We start from the raw sequence: 13,595 nt of genomic DNA on the forward strand, positions 1-13,595 counted from the left end.
TCAAAGTTTTATAATTTGGGGTCTTACATTTAGGTCTTTGATTTCTTTTGAGCAAATCATCATGTAGAACACCTTAAACTTCTTCAGTGTTATATGACAGTTGGATCTTAATAAAACTGGAGGGAACAAATGGAGGGCAGTAGGGCAGGAAGACAAGGGAGCAGCTGGCAGAGGGTGCCCAGAAGGCCTTCAGCTGAGTGCCAGCCCCAGCACCAACCCACTGGATGCACTTGGCTGGTCTCTTGCCCTCTGCAGCCTCCTGTTCTTCATCTGTAATGTCCCCAGCCCCTCCTAGGACTGCTGTCCCCTAGGGCGGGTGTGGGGCAGACTGAGGGTGCTTAGGCCTGGCTACTCAGGCTGTGTGGGACTTGGCTCTTTGTTCCATGAATTTAAAGACACTGTTACCTTCTTCACAAAGCATCAGCTGGACTGGCGGGGGGCCTTTGTTTTGTGGGGGCTGCAATATGGACCTTTGACTCTTGGTCACATACAGACATCAGGTTCTGACTCCTTTCTCAGGCCCAGGGAGGATCTTAGCTTTGTTCCTTGAACTTAAAAACACCCAAGTATACACCTTCACAAAGCATTGGTTGAACAGGGCACTTTGTGGGGGCTGCAACGTGGAGCTCGGTAGTTGCCTGAATGGGCCTGGCCTTGACTCTGCAGCTCAGAGCAGACAGCCCCTTTCAGGAAGTGCACTGTGCCCAGGACCTGGACTCAGCCGCGTGGCCTCCTGCAGACTCCGCTCCTGGTCCAGGGCTGCCCCTGTGCCCGATGTCACCACCCTCTGATGTCCTCTGCCCACTGGCCTCAGGTCCACTACAAGGTCTTGTCTCACTGTCACTTCCTGAGAAGCCAGAGGACAGACCTTCGTGGGGACAGGTCTGGGCACCTGAGGGCAGGGAGTGACTACAGAGCTTCAGGGACAGCAAGCCAGCCCCACCAGCTCCAGTTCTCACCAGCGAGTGCACCCATCTCCCTGCCTGTGAAAGGACAGCCGTAGCCCACTGGGAGGATAACAGCAGGCTCTATGGGAGGTGCCTGGCCCAAGACAAGAGTTCCAAATGTGGCAGGCAACAAGGCCACAGTGCAGATGGGGGTCCTTTGGGCTGTTGTGTTTGAGTTTTGGTGTGACCGGCACTTTGGTCCAGGACAGGGCTACCAAGCAGACAACCTCTAGGGCATGTTCCACTGTCCTTGGGGAGGGCAACAAGTTTTGCCCCAGAGGAAGTTGGCTCCTGCTCAAGACCCAGAGGCAGAACTGAAGAACTGAGGGGCCTGGGGAGCAGACAGCACCCGCACCTGGAGGTCCCAGCACAGAGCAGGTGCTCCTTCATCCACTGTCTGTGGTCTGAGGACTTTGTGCTGTTGCCCAGCTTCTTACATGCCCTCTTCGCCAGGTCGCATGGGTTTCCTGGGGGCACTGCACTTAGCAGCGAGGACTGCCCACAGGCCAGAACTCGTACCTGCGGGCACTTCCTGAACAGCGGGATGCAGACAGAGCTGAGCAATGAGGTGCACCAGCAGGAAGACTGGACCGAGGTTTGCTGGGCGTAGGGAGGCGAGTGGTCTGGGTGAAGGAAAACAGGGAGGGCATTTTTTGAGGCTGCCCATCCTCATTACATCCAGTGCGAAGAGGATGCAAATCAAATGCCCAGTGAAATTGCACGTTATAAAAATGACTCAGGATACGAGGAATGAGGAAGTCACATCAGAGAATCTTCTGCAAAGCTTGGGACTAACGAGGCTTTAGCGTTAGACAGCTGGCAACTGAAATGGGAAAGAGAGAGCAAGTCACAGTGTCTTTATAAAGAGAATGACTGTAATTTCAAAGCCTTGAGGAAACTTGGGAAATTCAACCAAGCCTGCAGTTTCTTTTTTTTGTTGGGGTTGAACATGAGCCTGTGTTAGCATCACTGGTGCTTTATGAAAAAGTGAGACTTCCTCGGTCAACACTTGTTTGCAAATTTTGTTAAACATGTGACAAACTTCCTATCATTTCTTTGTATTTAAAATTTTCAGTAGAAGCCCTGATCAAATTTTTGCTCCTAATTTACTGCAACATTTAAAAAATTTATTTGGCTGTGCTGGGTCTTAGTTGTGGAATGTGGGACCTAGTTCCCTGACCAGGGATTGAACCTGGGCCCCCTGCATTGACAGTGTGAAGTGTTAGTCACTGGACCACCAGGGAAGTCCCTACTGTAACATTTTAACTGAAGTTTTAAGTAGACTCAGTGAAAGTGGCCTTTTCTGGTACAGTTACTCTGGAATAACAAACAGCTGTCATCTGAACTGCCCTTTGACGCTGCTTCTGAGATTTGGTCTAAGCAAGGATTGCTTAGAAAGAAAGCTGACATGATGGTGTTGCCCACAAGGGAGAATAAAAAACACAAAAATAGCCCCATGAGAGTATTGACCATAAAGGCACTTTACAAATTATTTGAAGAGTTTATCGTGTTTCATCCTGCGCATCGGTAAATATTTGCTGGGAGAGTTTTATTCTCTTTGACAACTAGAATATCTTTGAAGATGTAAGCTATCCATGAAGACCTAGAAACATGCGGCAAGATGGATACTCAACAGAGCCCATGGAAAATTGCAATCGACAGTAACAAAGACAGTCCAGAGACCAGTGGGGGATCCTTGTTTTGTGTTCTCTCAGATCACAGTCCCCACTTCCCACTCCACCACCCCCTTCAATAGGAAATGACCCTAGAAAGACTTCTTAACTCTTGGAGGCTAACAGTAACAAGCCCTTTACCCTGACACGAAGGTACATGAACAGTCAACATAGCACCCACAAAGAAAGAGAACGCCGCTTTTTGTTTTCTTTTTCCACCATCGAGAGCAATTCTACAGCCTCAGATGTTATGCTGGAACGCAGCCTGATTAGTGACCACTGTCTGTGTTTTCAGGAATGTTCTCTGTTCCTGTCGGAACCTTGCATCTGATTAAAGAGAACACGGCATGGACTACATACAGCAGTGTGACTATGATTGAAAACACCTGAAACCAAGAAAAATAACCATTAATGGAGATGCCTGGTGAGAGGGCAAGTCACGGGCCTTCCAAGCTGGGCTGGCTGCTTGCATGACGCTTGGCCCTGAAGTGTGTGGACTGCCATTGCTTCCCATCACTCGCACAGTCATCCTTTCCTGCAGAGCCCAGGTGTAGCCCAGAATGCTCTAGGCACCGACTCCAGGTGCCCTATGGCATCTCCTGACCTTGGCATGCAAAGTCAACCATCTGCCATCACACATCTCCATCTGGTGCCACCCAGTTGGAAACGAGGGTCCTCAAAGACCCCTCCAAAGAAACTTTCAGGCAAATATCCCCTGCTCTTCATGGAAAACTTCCTTCCTGCACACCAGGGCGACCAGAGTCCACCAGCTGTGATTCCAGCAGCCTTGGCTCAGAGAATATGACTGCGTGGGTTTGCTGGCTCTGGCTAAGGTCTCATTGCTGCCTGGATGTCCTCAGGCCCCCACCAGAATTTTACACTAAGGTCCTGAATTTCACAAGCACAGGCCAGGAAGCCAGGACACCGGAAGTGAGGGAGTGGCATGGAGAGGAGGAGCTTTGAGCTCTTGCTGAAAGGAGGGGTTTACTGAGAAAGCTGCTGGGAGCAGAGGCTGAGAAATGTGGCGAGCAGTCACACTGAGCCTGGCCAAGTCCCTGGCCTGCCATGTCTTCACCGGGGCACCGTCTATCCTATCACCCAGCTTGGAGTGGCTGGCCCCGAGGGCTGCCTGCTCGCAGGCAAACATCTGCATCTGGCTTGGCCTTGGGTGTGGGGTCAAGAGTTTCCAGCTGCTGGGGTTGGGATGAGGGAGGTACCTATGGGTTCTCTACTGTGCAGGGTGAATAAACAGTCACTTGAAGGTGACGGAGGTGGCGGATGACCCTCCCAAGGGGAGGAAGAGCAGCCCAGTGCTGCCTTGCTGTAGTTGGGCGCCATCTTGGGAGATGAACTAACATGGGAGAGGCTCCCACTCTCTGGGACAGTTGAGGGGGTCCCAGGGACCATGAGGAGGCCCTGCTTGTGGAACTGGGGAGCGGCTGGGAGCTGAGGAGCATGTGGCTTCCCCAGGGAAGGGGATGGGCCCCTGGAGGCTAGCAGACAGGCTTCGAGGTGCTCTCCCTGAGACCCCTCCCTCTGGGAGCAGGAAGGGCACCCGCACTAACCCCCTTCCCAGAGCCCAGCGGCACCCACCCCGTGGGCTTTTCTCAGCCTCTATTCTGCTGTTCACTCGGCTGTGTCCGACTCTGTGATCCCGTCGACTGCAGCACGCCAGGCTTCCTTGTCCTTCACCATCTCCTGTTTGCTCAAGTTCGTGTCCACTCCTAAGTAAGGAGTAATGTTTCTTCAATTTTTTCTTGTTTTTTAAACAATGTTCATGGTTAGAAATACATCTGATATGAATTAGCACCCTGATGCAAGCCTACACAAGCACAACTCTGGAAAAGAGTTCTAGGAAACAATATATTCTTATTCCCTGCCATTCTTTTTTTTTTAATTTATGTATTTTTAATTGGAGGGTAATTGCTTTACAATACTGTGTTGGTTTCTGCCATACATCAACATGAATCAGCTATAGGTTATACATATGTCCCCTCTCTCTTGAACTCCCTGTCATTCTGATCCATTTCAGCAACGAGAAAATTAGGTCATGATCTCATGGCCTGATAAGGGGTCTTGTCCCCGCAGTGAGAGGATGTTCCTTTTAGAGCTTAGGGACCTGCAGGCAAGGTGCCCCCTGAGACATGGTCTCACCCCATCTATTCTCCTAATGGGGTGAGGGAGGTTCCGGCCCCTGTTCTACCAGTTGCTACCTGGGAAGCCTTGGGAGGAAGTGGTTTAATAGCCCTCTCATCCTCCAGGGAAACAAAAAGAATTGTTGTCTTATTTTATAGGTGAGCAAACTGAGGCTCAGAAGGCACAAGAGACTTGCAGAAAGAATGAGTGTGAAGTTCTCACCCTCTTACTGCACAGGTTCTCAGAGTTGTCAGGGAGGAGACACCGTGGATAAGAGACAAAGGTCTAATCCCAGAAGCAAACACCCACAGCTAGAGGTCTAGACATGGTTGTGCCTGGAGGTGCCTCCCCGCAGCCCCAGAGCGAGGGCCTGGGAGACACTGGCCGCTCAGTTTCCCATCCCTGGTTTCAACACTGCCCCCGCCCTGACTGTCAGCTTCCCTGGAACACCCTCACGGACAGCCTGGAACCCAGGTGGGGAGACTCTCTGCTTACACTTGTGCTAAGAGTGTGGGTAACAGAGCAGTTGGCCTGGACCCCAGGCCCCTCCAGTTCCTGGTCACCCCGGGGGAGTTGTGCATGCTCTTGGGGCCCTGGTTCCCCATCTGTGAAATGGGTGTGATAACAGCACCTGCATCCTCGGGCTGCTGTGAGGGGAAAATGAGATTGTTCACAGGGGCTCTGACCGTGCCAGGCCCTCATGGTCACGCCCCCTCCTGCATCTGCCTCCTCAAAGCCCGCCCAGGCTCAGACCCCTGGCCAGCCCAGGCCTGGGCACTGCAGCACTGACTGTGCCCGAGGGGGTCTGGGCGGATCAGTTCCCTCGTCTGGGGCTTTGTTTTTCCAGAAATGAGGGGGAAGGTTTACTTGGTTGAGAAATAAGCGAACTAAGGACCACCAGGGAGGACTCAGGAACCCTTCTGCTCAGACGCCCCATCAGTGGGCCGGGGAGCTGCGAACACTGAGGCTGAATGGGGACTCAGCACAGCGGAGGTGTTTCCACTGCACTGTGTGTGTGTCGTCTTGCAGGCGGATAGTGACCAGAGTTTCCAGGGCAGAGGCGCTGAAGTGAAACAGGGCGGTGAGGCAATGGTAGGCCGTGTCCTGCAGGTCAGAAAGGGCCGTCAGAGAGATGGGGTGCCAGTGGTGACATGGGCAGCTATGGTCCCAGAGGGGCCCACTGACCCCACCTGTCCCTGCCTGGCCAGGCCCCTCTGTCACCCTCCGCGGTTTCCGTTCACCCCTTCCCCACCCCCAACCTCTGATCCATCCCCAGCTCCCTCCTCACAAGGACTGATTAACTAACCAGGGCTGCTCCTTGGTTTGGGAGCCAGTGAAGTTGCTCAGTCGTGTCCGACTCTTTGCAACCCCATGGACTGTAGCCCACCAGGCTCCTCCATCCATGGGATTCTCCAGGCAAGGATACTGGAGTGGGTTGCCATTTCCTTCTCCAGGGGATCTTCCCGACCCTGGGATCGAATCCAGGTCCCCGGCATTGCGGGCAGACGCTTTAACCTCTGAGCCACCAGGGAAGCCCGAGGAAGGGCTTTTAAGGAGGAGGGACTTTCACCTGAGATGAGGTCGAGGAAGGGCTGGGAGGGGGCCTCTTGGATTGTTGGGAATTGGTTTTGGACATGAGATGTGTTATCCACGGTCACAGTCCGGAGTTCAGATGTGGTCTTGGTGGCAGTGCAGAGTGAGAAGGTCAGGCCGTGTCCATGGTTTTATTGTTCATTTTGGGGGGTAGTCTACTGGGGCTCCAGGTATAGTTAAAAGGAAAAAAGTACTAGAACGGGGCTTTGAGTACTTGTGAATGGAGGGGGTTTCTAAAGTCTAGGCTGGAGGCCTTTGGAGAGTAAGAGGCCTGGCTAACGGCCCCACCCCGTCCGGGGGAGGTCAGGGCAGGTGACCCAGGTGTCCGTTTCCACCCTTCATGGGCCTCAAGGCAGAATTCACGCGGAAGAGAGATCACAGGCCATCCCTCTTCCCCGGCCAGGCTCCTCTCTGGTGACCCCGCGTTAGAGGCGGGACGGGAGCGGGGCAGTGAGCACTCCTCACACTGGGCTCAGGACCCCCGGTGGCTCCCCGGCCCCTCCCTGGAGGTGAAAGCCAGTCCTGCTGGGTGGTGGGAGACCGACCCCTGGCAGGTGCAGGAGGGACAGGGAGGGATGCTGGGCTGCTGGTTTCCAGGAAAGGGGTGATCGCCGAGGAGAAGGCAAAGCAGCCCCCGGAGAACCAGGCAGAGACAGCGTCAGTCAGCCTCCTGCCGCGGGAGCCCTGGGCCGCTGTGGGCCGCTTGGCCTTGGAGGACGGGCGGGAGACATCCACAGGGCTCCTCACCCAGCACTGGGAAAGCCCGCCTCCCGGGAGAGCATCCGTCACTACCGCCTGCCCCCAGACACGCAGGGCTGGACTCACCAGGGTGATCCAGAAATTCCAGTTCTTATGGGCACCCACAGTGTAGAGGAGAAGCGGGAGAGTGGTGACTGTGAGGCAGGGCACAGACACGGACAGGACCCTGCCCTGGACCGGGGCACAGGCACCTGGGTCAGGAGGACGAGGAGCCACACCAGCCGCCCAGAGACCTGCAGAGGGAGGGCGAGAAGGGGTGAGGGTCGGACCAGGAGAGCCCAGGCCCAGAGCTGACACTGGGCAGCCGGGGAGCTTTACGAAGATTCACTCAGTTAAGCCTCATACAAAACCATTTGTGAGATGGGCAAACTGAGTCATGTACAAGGTAAAAATTTGTTAGCATTAGAAAGGATTTATGCCATCCAGTTTTATCATTAGAAGAGCTAATTCTGAGGTAATATCCTTCCTAATTTTTGGATGGCAGAAAGCAAAGAGGAACTAAAGAGACTCTTGATGAAGGTAAAAGAGGAGAGTGGAAAAGCTGGCTTAAAGCTCAACATTCAAAAAACTAAGATCATGGCATCCGGTCCCATCACTTCATGGCAAGTAGATGGGGAAACAATGGAAACTGTTGTAGATTTTGTTTTCTTGGGCTCCAAAATCCAGTGACTGCAGCTGTAAAATTAAAAGATGCTTACTCCTTGGAAGAAAAATTATGACAAACCTGGACAGCGTATTAAAAAGCAGAGACATCACTTTGCTGACAAAGGCCCGTATAGTCAAAGCTATGGTTTTCCCAGCCGTCACGTACAGATGTGAGAACTGGACCATAAAGAAGACTGAGTGCCAAACAATTGATGCTTTTGAATCGTGGTCTAGAGAAGAATATTGAGTCTTTTGGACTGCAAAGCGATCAAGTCAGTCAATCCTAAAGGAAATCAACCCTGAATACTCATTGGAAGGACTGATGCTGAAGCTCCAAAATTTTAGCTGTTTGATGCAAAGAGCCAACTCATTTGAAAAGACCCTGATGCTGGAAAGATTGAAGGCAGGAGGAGAAGGGGATGACAGAGGATGAGATGGTTGGATGGAATCACCAACTCAATGGACATGAGTTTGAGCAAACTCTGAGAGATGGTGGAGGACAGGGAACCCTGGCATGCTGCACTCCATGGGGTCACAGAATCGGACATGACTGAGCAACTGAATAACAGCAAGTATTTTTGATATAAAAATATACATTCTTTTATAAAATGGTAGTGACTAGTTGACCCTTTTGGTCTTTACTTTGCAAAATGAATTAGTTGCACTATGTTAATTAGCATTTTAAAAAATTGGCCCCTAAATGTCCAAGTCCAGGACCCAAGAGGGCCTAGTCTTGGACAACCTAGGGCAGGCATGAGAGAAGTACTCTTTTCCTCGTCATTATCCAGAAGACACCCTGCTTGGTGTCCTCAGGGTCAGGGAGCCCCCGGGATCCTAAGGACAGACGTAGGGGTCATGACCTCAGTGCACCAGTCCAGCTCCCCCTGTGGACAAGGCACAGCAGTGCTGGGAGTCTCTGTACCTGCCTCCCCTTCTCCTTGTCCCTCTCCATCCCAGTGAAGTCACCTCCGCCTCCCCCAGCGTCCCCACCCACGGAAGGTCTGGACTGGGACACAGGTGGGCACAGCTTTGCAGTCAGAGGGTCCCAGAAGCTGCAGAGCTTGGTGCCGTCCTCCTGAGGGTCTGGGGGCTGAGGACGGGCACTGCTCCCCCTGTCGTTATCCAGAAGACACTCTGCTTGGTGTCCTCAGGGTCAGTGAGCTCCAGGAGCGTAAGGACAGACTTAGAGGTCATGACCTCCAATCCACAAAGTCAGGGGCTTGTAGACAGGTTAGCCCTTGTTAGCCCTTCCCTCCCTGTGCCCACTGGCTTTACCCAGCAGGATACAGAGGACTAAGGAGGTTTCATGAAAAATATGAATGTCAACTGTAAGAGACAAAAAACATCCTTGGACGCTTAGATCAGACAGGAGTGGGTTCTGTGCAGGAAAAAAAAGAGCTCTGATGGGAGGCACCCAGGGGGCCGGCAGCACGGTGAGCTCACAACAGTGCGCGTGCGGCAGTGAGCAGAGCGCCCTCAGCCGATGGAGCTGCTCTGCGGGGCCTCAGGTTCTCTCTTTGGGGATGGGTGTGGGTGTCAGTTTTACCCTTCTGCCCCTGTGGTCGAGGATTCTCTTCTGATTCATACACATTGGCCAGGTAGGAGATAAATGCCAGTCCCTTTCCTGTGGACTCATGCTGAGAACTAGTGTCTCAGAGAGCCCAATGTGTGCCAGGGACATGGGCAGAGTCATGCATCAGGCAGGGGACAGACCCCAAGACTGGCCTGCAGTACAGGAAAGGGTGCTCTCAGAGTGGGCTTCCAGGTCAGCTGGGTGTGAAGGACTTAGCCGCACCGGCACCCACACTGGGGCACCATGAACGGAGACTACTGAGGGGCCGGTCTGTCTTAGGGAAGAGTCCTAAGACGTAAGCGCTGGTTGGGTGGTGCCCTTCTTTCCAGGTCCCTTGATCAACAGTGTCTGACTTATCAGCAGGCAGCTGGAGGGCACGATGGAGGCTGTAGGAGATTGGGGGCAAGGTTTAGTGCCAGCAGGTGCCCTCGCCCTGAAACAGTGCCCTGCCAGATGGTGATAAACTGACACGACCACAGATCATGTTTGAAAAGTTTAACCAGGCCCAGTGGTAACTGCTCCTATGCCTTCTGGTAGATAAAGCAATTTGCTATTAATACGTGCTCAGAATTCACAAAGCTTTCCCCAGGGTCCTGGCACTGTGCTGGTGCCACCCTGAAGGCACAAGACAGGAGGGGCAGCCACAGCATCCTCTTCTCCTTGGTCACCACACCTGGTCAGGCTGGCCAGAGCGGCTCCTAGCAGAGGACCTGCCCACTTCTGCGCTCCATTTCCCCTCTTTGAGGAGAAGAGTCTTTGGGATGCCCCTATTGAGATAGGTTATCTGTGTGGTACTTGACCCCAGAGACAAGTTAAATGTTCCCTAAACAGCCTCACCCACTCCCAAATCTACTCAGCATCCTGCCTGAGAAGGGCATCTAAAGAAAAGGTGGTGTAGATCATCCTTACTGCCCCTGCCTGCTCCCCACTTGCCCCCTTTCAGCACACACTAGCCGGGTGATCTCAGACCATGCATTTGAGGTATTAATAAATTAATAATTACACCTGATTGCTACTGAGCAGTAACTGTGTGCATCAGTTGTCTTAAGAGCTTTGTGTATATGACATTCACTTATTCCTCACAGCATCCCACAGACTTATACTGTCATGGCCCCATTTTACTGATGCAAAAACTGAGGCACAGTTGCCTGCTCACATCCCCACAGCTGCTGAGTGCCAGCTCTGACAGGCTGGCTGTGGAGCCCAGGTCAGGACCTCTGTGTGTGTGTGACAGTTACACAAGGTGATTCAAGAGCAGTTCACCTGACACTGCCCTCACATGTAGGGCTGGCTTCAGTAATGGCCAGGAGAAGAGTCACACAGGTGGAGAGGAGACTGCCCCATGAGCCTTGCTCCTGCTCCCAGCCGCCCCTCGGCCCTGGGCTGGTGAACTGCAGAGGAAGTGCCCTCCCGCCATCCTCCCCTGGTTCAGCATGCTCTGTTCTGTGACCCCACTTCTGGCAACAGCTGCGTGGGGCGTGGCTCAGAGAGATAGGCTTACACCACCCGGCCATGCCTGTCTTCCTCTTCCTGTGATGGCCCCGCAGCCTTCAGAGGTCAGGAGCTCCAGGGTAGGGGTGCAGGCCCCGGGAGAGCTGCCACGCCCCACCCGAGGTACCGCTCTTCCCTGCTCCTGGGCAGTTTCCTGGTCTTGGTGGGGGGAGTAGTGTCCACCCTGCTGATCTGGAGTCTGCAACTCCTAGGCTATTGGGAGGTCAGGTATGGGAATATGGACTGGGAGTAAGCAACAACTCACTGCACCACAGATTTAAAAAATTGATCAAGCCTTTCACACCCGTTGGACTAGCAGAAAATTACAAAGTCTGACTCTACCGAGGCAAGGTCTGGGAACAATGGAGACTTTGATAAGCTGCTGGTGGGAGTCAGGAAGGTTATACAATATGGGAACCTTCTTTCTAAAAGAATGCAAAGCAAGCCAGAGTCTTGAAAACAGTCTGCGCAAGCAGGGGTCCTGAGCTTAATTAATATTTATTAGCTTCCTGGTAACTTTGCTCCTGGGCTGTGTAAGGGGGAATAACCCTTTTGGACAGTGATGTGCTAACATCTGGGAATAGGAGGATGTGCAACCCCTATGACCCAGCAAGTCAAATCTCTGTGTGTTCCTGAAAGAAATTCCCCACATACAAGTAGAGGGAATACAAGTGTGTTCTTTGGCAGTGCCGTCTGCAATATCAAAATGAAGCAGATGGGAAATTGCCCAAATGCCCGTCAATAGAAGATGGATAAAGAGTGTCAACATATGCATAAACCTCAGAACAAGGCTGCATGAAAAGCAGAAGGATATGTACAGGTCAACAAATTTCATAAAGTGAGAAAACGTAAAACCACACCATGTGTGTCATAAGTAACTAGGGGTGTGGTCAAGTTTTAACCTTGAACACACATTCAGCCCAGGGGTGGTTCTGTAGCTGGAAGAAGAGACAGTAATAAGCAGAATATCTAGGGGGCTTGGATGTCATCTGAAAGTTCTATTTCCTTAATACTGAGAGGAACATTAAGATTTGACAAAGTTGAGTGATAATTACAGGGTATTCATTAATTCATTAAAGTATTATATATAGTGTAGTGTTAGTCACTCGGTTGTGTCTGACTCTTTGCAACCCCATGGACTGTAGCCCGCCAGGCTTCTCTTTCCATGGAATTCTCCAGGCAAGAATACTGGAGTGGGTTACCATTTCCTTCTCCAAAGATATTATATATATTTTTCTTTTTTTTTTGATCTTTATTCTTTTTTTATTTTACAATATTATATTGGTTGGTTTTGCCATACATTGACATGAATTCGCCCCAGGTGTACATGAGTTCCCCCTCCTGAACCCCCCTCTCACCTCCTTCCTCCCTTTATCCTCCCTCTTGGTCATCCCCGCACACCAGCCCCGAGTATCCTGTAACATGCATTGACCCTGAACTGCTGATTCGTTTCACATATGACAACATACATGTTTCAATGTCATTCTCTCAAATCATCCCACCCTCACCCTCTCCCACAAAGTCCCAAAGACTGTTTGATACAACTGTCTCTTTTGCTGTCTCGTATACAGGGTTATATACTTTTCTATAATATTTGAAATAGTTCTTAATTTTTAAGAAGCTGAAGTGGAGGATTTTCCCTGGTGGCTCAGTGGTAAAGAATCCACCTGCCAATACAGGAGAGGCCAGTTTGATCCCTGGTCTGGGAAGATCCCTCGTGGCTCAGACTTAAGTCCGTGGGCCACTACTGAGCCCGTGTTCTGGAGCCCATGCTGCTGAGGCCCGCGTGCCCTCGAGCCTGTGCGCCGCGAAGAGAGAAGGCAGTGTGACGAGGCGCCCACACACCACGGGGGAGTGAGCCCACTCCCATAACTAGAGAGAAGCCCGCACAGCAACGACAGCCCAGCACAGCCCAGATAAATAAATTATTATTTTTTATTCACTTTTTATTTATTTATTTTAATTGGAGGCTAATTACTTTACATTATTGTATTGATTTTGCCATACATTGACATGAATCCTCCATGAGTGCACATGTGTTCCCATCCTGAACCCCCCTCCCACCTCCCTCCCCGTCCCATCCCTCTGGGTCATCCCAGTGCACCAGCGCCGAGCACCCTGTGTCATGCATCGAACCCGGAAAAAACAAATTGATGTGGAATTGGCACAATAGGAGATGAATCATTTCACATTGACCAGTTCGGCGGTATTTAGTACATTCATGATGTGCAGTCCACCATCTCTAACGCCAAAACATTTTATCACCCCAAAAGGAAACACCATGCCCATTAAACTGCTCCCCATTTCTCTCTCCTCTCAGGCCCTGGTAAACCACTAATTTGTGTTCTGTGTCTATCAGTTCAGTTCAGTTCAGTTCAGTCGCTCAGTCGTGTCCGACTCTCCGCGACCCCATGAATCACAGCACGCCAGGCCTCCCTGTCCATCACCAACTCCCGGAGTACACTCAAACTCATGTCCACAGAGTCGGTGATGCCATCCAGCCATCTCATTCTCTGTCGTCCCCTTCTCCTCCCGCCCCCAATCCTTCCCAGCATCAGAGTCTTTTCCAGTGAGTCAACTCGTCTCATGAGGTGGCCAAAGTATTGGAGTTTCAGCTTTAGCATCAGTCCCTCCAATGAACATCCAGGATTGATCTCCTTTAGAATGGACTGGTTGGATCTCCTTGCAGTATAAGGGACTCTCAAGAGTCTTCTCCAACACCACAGTTCAAAAGCATCGATTCTTCGGCGATCAGCTTTCTTCACAGTCCAACTCTCA

Source organism: Moschus berezovskii, chromosome 11 (genome assembly GCF_049115385.1).
Source record: "Moschus berezovskii isolate FMDL1 chromosome 11, NW_MosBer_1.0, whole genome shotgun sequence".
Taxonomy (NCBI): domain Eukaryota; kingdom Metazoa; phylum Chordata; class Mammalia; order Artiodactyla; family Moschidae; genus Moschus; species Moschus berezovskii.